Here is an 11,569-nt window from a genome sequence, read left to right on the forward strand (position 1 = left end):
CAGGATTTGGAATAGCTTAACTGGAATTCCATCACCTTCACTAGCTTTGTTCATAGTGATGTTTTCTAAGGCCCACTTGACTTCACATTCCAGGATCTCTGGCTCTAGGTCAGTCATCACACCATTGTGATTATCTGGGTCGTGAAGATCTTTTTTGTACGGTTCTTCTGTGTATTCTTGCCATCTCTTCTTAATATATTCTGCTTCTGTTAGGTCCATACCATTTCTGTCCTTTATCGAGCCCATCTTTGCATGAAATGTTCCCTTGGTATCTCTAATTTTCTTGAAGAGATCTCTAGTCTTTCCCATTCTGTTGTTTTCCTCTATTTCTTTGCATTGATCGCTGAAGAAGGCTTTCTTATCTCTTCTTGCTATTCTTTGAAACTCTGCATTCAGATGCTTATATCTTTCCTTTTCTCCTTTGCTTTTCACTTCTCTTCTTTTCATAGCTATTTGTAAGGCCTCCCCAGACAGCCATTTTGCTTTTTTGCATTTCTTTTCCATGGGGATGGTCTTGATCCCTGTCTCCTGTACAATGTCACGAACCTCCATCTATAGTTCATCAGGCACTCTATCTATCAGATCTAGTCCCTTAAATCTATTTCTCACTTCTACTGTATAATCATAAGGAATTTGATTTAGGTCATACCTGAATGGTCTAGTGGTTTTCCCTACTTTTTTCAATTTAAGTCTTAATTTGGCAATAAGGAGTTCATGATCTGAGCCGCAGTCAGCTCCTGGTCTTGTTTTTGCTGACTGTATAGAGCTTCTCCATCTTTGGCGTCAAAGAATATAATCAATCTGATTTCGGTGTTGACCATCTGGTGTTGTCCATGTATAGAGTCTTCTCTTGTTTTGTTGGAAGACAGAATGATCTCTTTTCATTTCCAAGGCAAACCATTCAGTATCACATTAATCCAAGTCTATGCCCCAACCAGTAACGCTGAAGAAGCTGACGTTGAACAGTTCTATGAAGACCTACAAGACCTTTTAGAACTAACACCCAAAAAAGATGTCCTTTTTATTATAGGGGACTGGAATGCAAAAGTAGGAAGTCAAGAAACACCTGGAGTAACAGGCAAATTTGGCCTTGGAATACGGAATGAAGCAGGGCAAAGACTAATAGAGTTTTGCTGAGAAAATGCACTGGCATAGTCAATATATCACTGTAAATTTAAGATGTACAATAAGATGATTCCATTTACATACATTGTGAAATGATTACCACAATAGGTTTAGTTAACATCTATCAACTCGTGTAGATGCAAAAAGATGAAAAAAAATTCTCTCTTTGTGGTGAGAACTCCTAGAATCTACTCTCTTAACAACTTTCCTATGAATCATATAGCAACTATAGTTACCGTTTTACTATGTTAAATCCCCAGTGCTTACTTATTGAATAACTGTAAGTTTGTACCTTTTGATCACTTTCCTCCAATTCTGCCCAACCCCAATCCCCACCTCTGATAACCACAAATCTAACCTCTTTTTCTATGAGTTTTTCCTGTTCATTTTGTATTAGAGTCTACATAGAAGTGAGATCATACAGTATTTGTCTTTCCTTGTCTGACTGATTTCAATTACCATAAAGTCTTAAAGGTTCATCCATGTTGTCACAAATAGTAGAATTTCCTCATTTTTTATGACTGAATAATAGTCCATTGTATATGCCACAACTTCTTTATCCATTCATCTATTGATGGGCACTTGTTTCCATGTAATGCTTCTGTGAACATGGGGTACAGATATCTCTTTGAATTAGTGTTTTTATTTCCTTTGGATATATTCCCAGAAGTGGAATTGCTGGGTCACATGATAGTTCTATTTTTAACTTTTTGAAGATCCTCGATGCTATTTTCTATTGTGGCTGCAGTACAGAAAATCCTGAAGTTTCTCTTTGTTTTAGTTGCCTTTTTGAGATGGGAGTAAAACTGGCATTTGCCTTATTACATATGGTTGTTATGAAGAAGATTAGGTAAGTTTGTACATATAAAGGAGTTAAATAATCTTAATACAGAGTAAGTGTGCATTAAGTAGCTTTTTTTTTTTTTTAAAGAAAAAAAAACAGTTTTCAAAGTAGCATTGTGGACCTTAGAAATCCTGGTGGCATAAGGAGCTCTAAAAATTTTTGTGACGAACTATATATAGGAACCCAGTTCCTTAGTTTAGAGTTCTCCTTCCTTGTGCAGTAGAAAACTGTTTAAAGGGACAGTGGCTACACATTAAGTGCATTCAGCTCCACAAAGTCACAAGGCCTGGAGTGAATCTTAAGTCCATTTAGTCCAATAAATAAAGCAACAGCAAACACTCATTCTTTTATACCATTTAGTCCAATAAATAAAGCAACAACAAACTCGACTCATTCTTTTCCTCTTTGCCCTACAACAAGATGGTGCATGTTTGGACGAAGACAGTGGAGTTTGTTTTCAGAACAGCAGACCTGTCTGCAGTATGTATTTTACAACTGACTGCACCTTGGACTTCAACTAGACCTTTCATTGGAGTCTGCTAGAACTGACCATGAAGGAGAGTTCTGCCAAAATTGCCATTCTTTACTCCTCATCCTTTTTATAGAAACCCCATCTTAACTGCTTGTCAGAATTTGCTGTCCTTAATGTTCTTTTTTATGTTAAAATTTTTTTTTTAAATGAAGAATAGTTGATTTACAATCTTAATGTTCTTTCTAAACCAACATCAAGGAATATGTAAACAAAGGCAGCAGCAATTAGTTAACAACGAATGAGGTATTCAGGGGTCTTGCCTATTGAAAATTGCCCAGCAACATGGGATGGAATAAATCAGGCTAGAGGCTGGGGTAGTTTTAATAAGCTCTTCTGTCCAACGCCCAACCAATTTGACTGATTTCTCTTTTCCTCATTATCTTTCTCTACTTCAGTATTTGTTTGCTTGTCTAATTGTTTATTTTCCGTTCCTCTTCCTGGGATTTTTTTCCCTCAGCTACGTCTGTTGTCCTTCCTCTACTACATTTTAACTCTATCTGTACATTGTGGAAGAGAAGATAACCAAACCTTTATATTTTAAATTAGAATATTTCCTAAGTCCTCTGTTTTTCCCTCAGGATCTAAGATTGCTTTTAATTAAGGGACACTGTGAACTTTTAGTGTGCTTGATGTGAGCACTACTGCTCATTTGGGTAGAAAAATTTTCACTTAAAACTGTCCCTGCCATTGTAGGATAGTTAACACCCCTGACTACAGTGCCAAGTGCCAGCGACCCAAAAATGCCTTCCCACATTTCCACACACCCCACAGAGCAGTGGTGGAGCCTCTGATTTAGAACCACTGCTTACTAACCTATTAGAAGCATATCATCCCAATACTGAATTTGGCTGCTCATCATCAGCTGTTCTTTACAATTTGATGGAGCATCTTAGTTGGCAAAATTTTTATGACTAGAGAAAATCTACTACTTGAGCCATTAAAGCTGTGTCATTTAGACTGTATCTGTCACTTTTCAAAATTCAAGATGTTGGGAAAAGTAAGTTGTTTATTGGTGCTTTGCAGTGCTTAGTCACTCAGTCATGTCTGATTCTTTGTAACCCCATGGACTATATCCCACCAGGCTCCTCTGTCCATGGGGATTCTCCAGAAGAATACTGGAGTGGGTTGCCATGCCCTTCTGCAGGGGATCTTCCTTACCCAGGGATGGAACCCAGGTCTCCCTCGTTGGAGGCGGATTCTTTACCATCTGAGTTACCAGGGAAGCTATACACACACACACACACACACACACACACACTTCATATATATATATATATACACACTTCATATATATATATAAACTTCATATATATATGTATACTTCATATATATATATGTATACTTCATATATATATATATTGAGTATCTTAAGGAAAACATTAGATTTTCCTAAAGTTACTTGTTTATGAAATGAGTTGTAAGTTTCTCAAAGTGTATTCATTTTTAATTTAGAGGATTAAAGTTTATAGCTCAGTCAGTAAAGAACCTGCTTGCAGTGCAGGAGACGTGGGTTCGATCCCTGGGTTGGAAAGATTCCCTGGAGAAAGAAATGGCAACCCACTCCAGTATTCTTGCCTGGAAAAGCCTATGGACAGAGGAGCCTGATGGGCTACAGTCCATGGGGTTGCAATAGTCGGACATGACTTAGTGACTAAACCACCACCATAGTACAAAGTGCACACACACTTTAGACTCTCTTGTACTAATGATTTGTAAATCTGCACATTGAGTATAATGTTTTAGTTTATATTGTTATACAAGTAATTAAGTTATAATTTTCTTTTTATATTTCAGAGAAAGAGATTTGAAGAAAACTGGGCACAGGTTCAGCAAAGCCAGGAAGAGAAACAGAAAAAGAAGTAAAAGGCAGAACAGTCATAATAAAATCATGGAGGAAAACTCATTTGAAACCTTAAATTATCTTACACCAGGAGATCAGGACCCATCTCAGAGTGAAGAGGAAGACTTAGAAGAGACCAAAAGGGAATCAGAGTGTTCCTTAACTGTTAGTCTGAGAAATGAAGTGGGAGATTTTTTGAATGTCCATAAGGATAAAAGACAGGAAGACATAAATTCTGAAAACAGTTTGCCAGATGTTATGTCTGTTGTTGAGTTGGACAGTCCACCAAAGAATTACCTCCCTAAAGATAATGATGACTTGTTTCTAAGTTTGTCATTGATGCCAAATGAAAGTTCTGTTTCTTGTCCAACAGTGACTCAAAATATTTCCTGTGTAGCAAGTGATGACTGTTCTGTTACAGAGGTAGAAAAGCGTATTGAAAATAGGAATATCATGACATTAAACACCCAGGACAAATTTGCTGAAGCCCCATGCTTATTTATGCAGAAGGGAGAGATGGTAGATGAGAGTCTCCTGAATGAAACAAGTCTGTGCCATCAATATACATCTGGAACATCAGATAAAGTTTTAAGAAAGGAACAAGCAGTAAATACAACTAAAAACAATAATTGGGCTTTTTTCTCAAATGATTTGTCTGATGGTGATTTACAGTTGGGCTCTGATAGACAACCCTATTTTGGTAGCTGGCCTGAGGGGCCTCATAAGTTTATATGTGAACAGAGACCAAAGAAAGATAGACGGCAAAAGCTGGCTCATCCTGACAGCAGGGGGCAGTTGATCAAATTGATCTCCACTTCGGAAGGGCCGGGAGACAGTCCAGAAACATTGATAGAAGAGAAGCTATCGATAGAAAATGAAGACTTGTCATCTCCAACTGAGAATATAGATTCTGTCATAGAAACAGAGACAAATATCTTTGAAAGCCAGATCTTTAAACTGGATATCCTGAAGAGTACCTTACATTCAACAGAGAATAAAAAGAGGCAGAAAAGGATTTTCAGTCTGGCACCAAACTTTAACTTACTGGGACAGAGTCATACCAATGTAAAAGAAATGGGGAAATGTGACTTGTTAACAGAAAGCCAAGGACTAAAAATTATTTTGGAAGAAGAAAAAGATGAAATTTCAGAAATAAATAATGAAGAGAATAAGCAACACATTATGACCTTCGATTATCATCCGTCATGGTTTTACTTTGACATTTACTTTGACATTGTCAAAGATTCTCTTCTAAATGTTGGTGGACAATTTTATTCTCATTACCTGCTATTTAATAGAGTAAGGCATTCTGTGTATTTTTACAGAAACCCCATTCCTTCTCTTATGCTACAGTATCCATCTAGCTTTTGGAAGATATCTTTTTCAGGCAAGAAACTGTTTTCGACTTTCAACTCTCAGAGAAGAGTAGATGATAAACTAAATGATGTAAGGTTTACTTCTTCAGAAATTTTAAGTAGCCAGCCTGATACTTTGTACTCTTCTAGTGTCACCTCTGATCCTCACTCCTTAAATCAAAGTTTTGTTGAAAAGCTAAAGACATGGGAAGAACCTAGGCCTTTATCGTTCCTACAAACTCAGGATAACCAAGATTTAACAAGCCCTGACTACTTTGATTCTCTTGAGCTACCATTATCACAGGAGTTTGCCTTTCAACTAGTAAAGCTTTTTGGATCTCCTGGAGTTCCAGTGGGTAAATTGAGTTTATTTGGTACAAATAAAAAGTCCAGTTTAATATATGTGAGTAATTTTTGAGGTGTTTCTACCTCATGTTAGTGATTTCTTACAGTTAACTGATCTTGCGATGCTTTTCAGAGATGGAAGTGGAGGATGTATAGCAAATGGTGCTTGATGGAGTCAAGCCCCAAGTCCCACTGCCAGATCGACCAGTAGTCTGAAATGTCTTTGAGCATGTTGAATACTTGGACTCTCAATTTAAACAGACAGTAGGAAGAATGAAGAACGAGACAGGCTAACAGTGATTGGTAACAAATAGAGATGGACTGCTTTATTTTTGGAAAAATCTTTCTGCTTTCTACATTTCCCTTGTTTAGCATATGACCCTTTCTCATTCACAGTTGGGCTTGTAGATATGAGAATAGTAAAATGATGGACAATGAAAATTAAGTGATGAAAAAAATACCTGAAATCAGTTTTAATTTTTAAAGACTGTCTGAGAAGGGTAGTGAAAAGAAGGTTAGGAAGGAGTCTGACTGGTTGACTTTTTTTAATATTATAAGTAATATTGTTATAACATTATAAGTAAATATTCTAAGTAAATTTCCTCTAAATAATATGCCTATTTAAGATACTGAATATCTTAAAAAGTAAATGAAGAACATATCCCAATTTTTCCTTGTCTGTAAGTCAGTTGCACATGTTAATGATTTCTTGTAATTACATGTCCCCTTGCTTGGGGACAGAAGCTGTAAGAGCTAAGAAGTAAAGCTCCAGTCCCTGCATCCAATATCTTCCTGATAGTCTTTTTCTTCTGCACCTACCATTGAGCCTGTGATTCTCTCACACTTTAACTTCCAGTGGTTTTTACTTTGCTCCTGAACTTCTGCTGTTTTCCATGTATTTGGTTAAATCAGCTCAGACCCAAGATTGGTTAAATCTCAGAGTCTGAGGACTGACAACTATCAACCTGTTCTGGTGTCATTCTTACCATTTTTATAAACTTTATGAACAACCACATCGTTACGGTTTGCTGCCATTTTCTATCTTCCTAGATGCACCAAAGAAACATACCAATTTTAAAAGTTAAATTGCATTTGCTTTTAAGCCAGGAATCTTATTCCAAAGTTCATATTCTGAAATTATATGCATAATTCTTTGTGTCGTTTTGTGCCATTTTTCTGGGAGAAAGTCCTTAGATTTTATCAGGTTCTCAGGGATGACTGTGACCCCAAAATGTTAATTATCACTGCCTTAGATCAGCACCAGAAAGCATGAAGGCACTAGTGGGAAAAGATTCTAAACCTCCTCCCCTGAATGCACAATACCATCATAATCAACAATAATGATCCAGCATCCATTAATTAAGCTTTGGAAAGCTTTTTAGAGGAAATAGACCTCATTCATCAAGTAGCTTACCTTCTAAATGGGGAGACAAGACTAACACAAAACAAATTATTGTGCATAGAAAATATAAATGATAAACTTATGAATATTTTACGAGTGAGGTTAGCTGTGCCAAAGGGATTGTAGAAGAGAATATGGGGTTGTGGTTTTGTCTGGGATGGCTCCAAATGGGAGTGAATTGTAAACTGTGCTTATATCATACAAATGTGACTTAAAAGAAAAACAGAGGGAAAGAATTTTATGTTTGGAAATAGTGTATGCTTGAAAAATTCCTGCCTGGCTAATCCCATGGACAGAGGAGCCTGTCAGGCTGCAGTCGATGAGGTCACAGAAATAGGATCTCTTTGTGAAATGAGGTCTGAGCACGAGCACAAGATGCTTAAAAAAGGAAAGGAGAAAACTCTTAAGTGGAGGCTGTAAACCAATTCGTTTATAGCCGAAGGTCGAAGGAGCAAAGCTCTGGCATATCTACGGCCTTGTCAATAAGACAGGGAACTTGGATTCTATTATTAGGAAGTCTGTAGAAACTGTATTGTTGGAGAAGACTCTTGAGAGTCCCATGGACTGCAAGGAGATCCAACCAGTCCATTCTAAAGGAGATCAGTCCTGGGTGTTCTTTGGAAGGAATGATGCTAAAGCTGAAACTCCAGTACTTTGGCCATCTCATGCGAAGAGTTGACTCATTGGAAAAGACTCTGATGCTGGGAGGGATTGGGGGGCAGGAGGAAAAGGGGACGACAGAGGATAAGATGGCTGGATGGCATCACGGACTCGATGGACGTGAGTCTGGGTGAACTCCGGGAGTTGGTGATGGACAGAGAGGCCTGGCGTGCTGCGATTCATGGGGTCGCAAAGAGTCGGACACAACTGAGCGACTGAACTGAACTGAACCGAACCGAACAGAGACACAGTAGGATTATATAGTAACCATATATAGACCTGAAGAAACCAAGCTACTCGTGTTGCTAGGGATGTGCAAGTATAGGAAGAATATCTTGTATGGTTTAATTTGGCTGATTTGTTTAGATCAATGTGTGGACTTGCTTATGAGTATCTTAATTGTGAGGATTTTTCCCCCCATACACTCTTATGTGGAAGGAGCAATTTGCAAGAAGACTGAACTTGCTGTGCTTGCAATATTCTATACAATGTCTCAGGAAAGGATGCCTGCCTAAATTTTATGCCCTGTGACAGTACCTGCTGCTGATGTGTATATATTTGTATTTACACGAGAATATGAACTAAGATACACATCACTTTACGTATATACCTAAGCATTTTTATTGAGTCTGGGTAGCGTTTGCTAATAGGAATCTGAGACAAACTAATTCCTGCTTTAGCTGTCACTGAAATAGCTTCAAAACCAGGCTTTTATCATTATGGAGGTCTAGATACCATGTTTGCATATCTTCATATTCAGGGCAAAACTATGTGTGACAGGAGAGATGAAATTTGTTCTCTTCCCCCCCACCCCCAGAATCTTTGTTGCCAGAAGACTGTGTGGTTCCCCTCGACCGGAAGACACTAAAGATGATCTACCTACAGTGGAAGACGTCAGTAGAGGTATATTTTTATGCTTTCAAAGATCTCTAACTGGTTTCTCTTTTTTTATTATTAATTTTTAATGCAATTTTTAAAAGTTACTTTCCATTTATAGTTATTAGAAAATACTGTCTCTACTCCTTGTGTTGTATAATACATTCTTTTTAAAATAATTTTATTTATTTATGGATGTATTTTTGGCTGCTTTGGGTCTTTGTTGCTGCACGTGGACTTTTTAGTTTCTCAGAGCAGGGCCTACTTTTAGGTTGCAGTGTGTGGGTTCTCATTGCCATGGCTTCTCTTGTTTCAGAGCCTATAGGCTCTAGAGCACAGGCTCAGGAGTTGTGGCACACAGGCTTAGCTGCTCTGCGGCATGTGGAATCTTCCTGGTCCAGGGGCCCAAGCCCATGTCCCCTGCATCAGCAGGTGGATTTCCAACCACTGGACCCCCAGGGGAGTCTGTATAATACATTCTTGAGCTTATCTTACACCCAGTAGTTTGTACCTCCCACTGTTCCACCCTTATATTGCCCCTGCCTCCCATAACCACTAGTTTTTTCTCTGTATCTGAATCTGCTGCTTTTTTGTTTTATTAATTAGTTTGTTGTATTTTTAGGTTCCACATATGATGTTTATAGTATTTGTCTTTTCCTTTCTGATTTATTTCTTAGCATAATGCCCTCTAACTGGTTTCTTAAAAAAAAAGAAATCCTGTTCATCAAATGTAACAGGAAGAGCTACATCCCTTGTATTAGAGAAAGGATGTATGTGAATGGTTGGATAACCTATGCATGTTTCTTTCAATTAGTCCCAGAGAGAAAGTTGCATTTAACTCCCTAACGTTGTTGTAGTGTAGGCTGGTATAAGGGTCAACTGTGGGTGACTCAGGTGCCTGTTTTAGGAGAGTCATTTATTTTTCTTTACATCTTTTTCTTCTGTCCACCCCTCAATCTTGTTATAATAGAGTAACAGCTACAAATTAGATTCATATTTACTTAACTTGGAAGCACCTCATTATTGGTACTCTGGTGGCCCATGATGGTTCTGATAGGCTATTAATTTCCCAGGTAGCTGGAGGAGGACTGGCTGAGAAGGTTAGAAAGGTAACGGAGACTCTGGAAAAGCCAGTCCTCTGTATCATGTAATGAGGAGAGGCTGGAATTCTGTTTACCTTAGTTGGTAGTTACTTAAATGTGCCCAAGGGCCATGCTAGAGGTACATTTTGAAATAAATAGTAAAATCAAGGTTTAGGGAACCATTATAGAATTATATGTTCAGGATAGTAGGTATTTCTTATCTTTTCATGTAAACACAGCTATGGGAAAAGTAGATTTCATTTGTGTGCTCAGGTAGTAAAACCAAATATATTTTTAAAAAATTTCTTTTTTCTCCTCATTTGCATGGTGACCTTGTTGCTACCTAAATACATACACACACACACACACAAACGCATGGATACTTTAAATGTTTAAACTGACATTTGTGTTTATTAGGTTTCTTTCTCATTTGGGGAGTGTTCCTAGTGAGTTAAATGATGGTGTAAAAACTTAACCCCAGTGCCCTATAATTAATCATTATTATTATATGTATTTTAATTATAATTTCTAGAAAAGACAGAAGAAGATTGGTTAAAAAAAATGAGAATTCCTTGAACTGTAAGTACTACTTATTCTGGAGACCTGTATATGATCAGAAGGAAATGGATGTTGACATTATTTGGTTGTAATAGCTCATATGTACAATTGAAGAGTAAATATTAAAAATGTAGTCTGTTACCATAGCAACCCTGTGTGCTGTTCACATGTGATGTTTTTATTTCCTTTAAATGTAGATCTTTTTGTGAAATACAACAAAGCTTAGATTGTTGCTACCAAATTTATTTTCCAACTTTATTTGTTAGAATATATTTTAGAGCATTCTGTCAATACATAGTTTATGATGAATTCTCTTCCCCATCGCCCCCCTGACAGATTGATATATGATGAGGGCTGGGAATTAGGGATATAGGTTATATTTAAATATTAAAAGATTCTCTAGGAAAAGAGGTAAAATATGTAGACAAATGCATGTTATATTTTAAACTTGACACAAACTGACATTAAAATAAACACATTGCACTTTTTTTTCAAATACCTAAATTATGAGATAAACACAGCTGCTACTATTTCAGTATATATCTGCATTTGATAAGAATTGAATATACTCTGCATTAACCATATGTTTTCTCTTTTCATTATAACTCTTATTTCTAAGAGTATTCTGTGTTTCCATTTCTCAGCTAACTCAGAAACGCACATATACCCAGTAAAAATATTTCTGTTTGTTTTAAATAAGGTTCTGCTGAAAGAAGGGGAAAGGCTAAAGATTTGGGAGAAGAGATTAGATATTTAAAGGACCCACAATGGCAATCCACTCCATTGTTCTTGCCTGGAGAATCCCAGGGACGGAGAAGCCTGGTGGGCTGCCGTCTATGGGGTGGCACAGAGTCGGACACAACTGAAGCGACTTAGCAGCAGCAGCAAAAAATGTGGGATAGATAGAGGAGAAGGGAAGAGATTCCAGAGAAAGGACATGAACAAATTCA

General features: G+C 37.4%; 1 protein-coding gene across 5 annotated transcripts in view; it reads left to right on the plus strand.

The window, feature by feature from the left end:
• N4BP2L2 (NEDD4 binding protein 2 like 2) overlaps positions 1-11,569 on the plus strand; it is an 86,626-nt gene that overhangs the window by 48,634 nt on the left and 26,423 nt on the right. For all 5 annotated transcript variants that reach the window (XR_009739957.1, XR_009739956.1, XR_009739958.1 and 2 more), the window contains 3 exons: positions 4,296-6,052; positions 8,921-9,006; positions 10,594-10,640. The gene's annotated coding sequence lies outside the window, so the exon portion shown is untranslated. The remainder of the gene's footprint in view (positions 1-4,295; positions 6,053-8,920; positions 9,007-10,593; positions 10,641-11,569) is intronic.

This window comes from Bos javanicus, chromosome 12, assembly GCF_032452875.1.
Source record: "Bos javanicus breed banteng chromosome 12, ARS-OSU_banteng_1.0, whole genome shotgun sequence".
Classification (NCBI taxonomy): domain Eukaryota; kingdom Metazoa; phylum Chordata; class Mammalia; order Artiodactyla; family Bovidae; genus Bos; species Bos javanicus.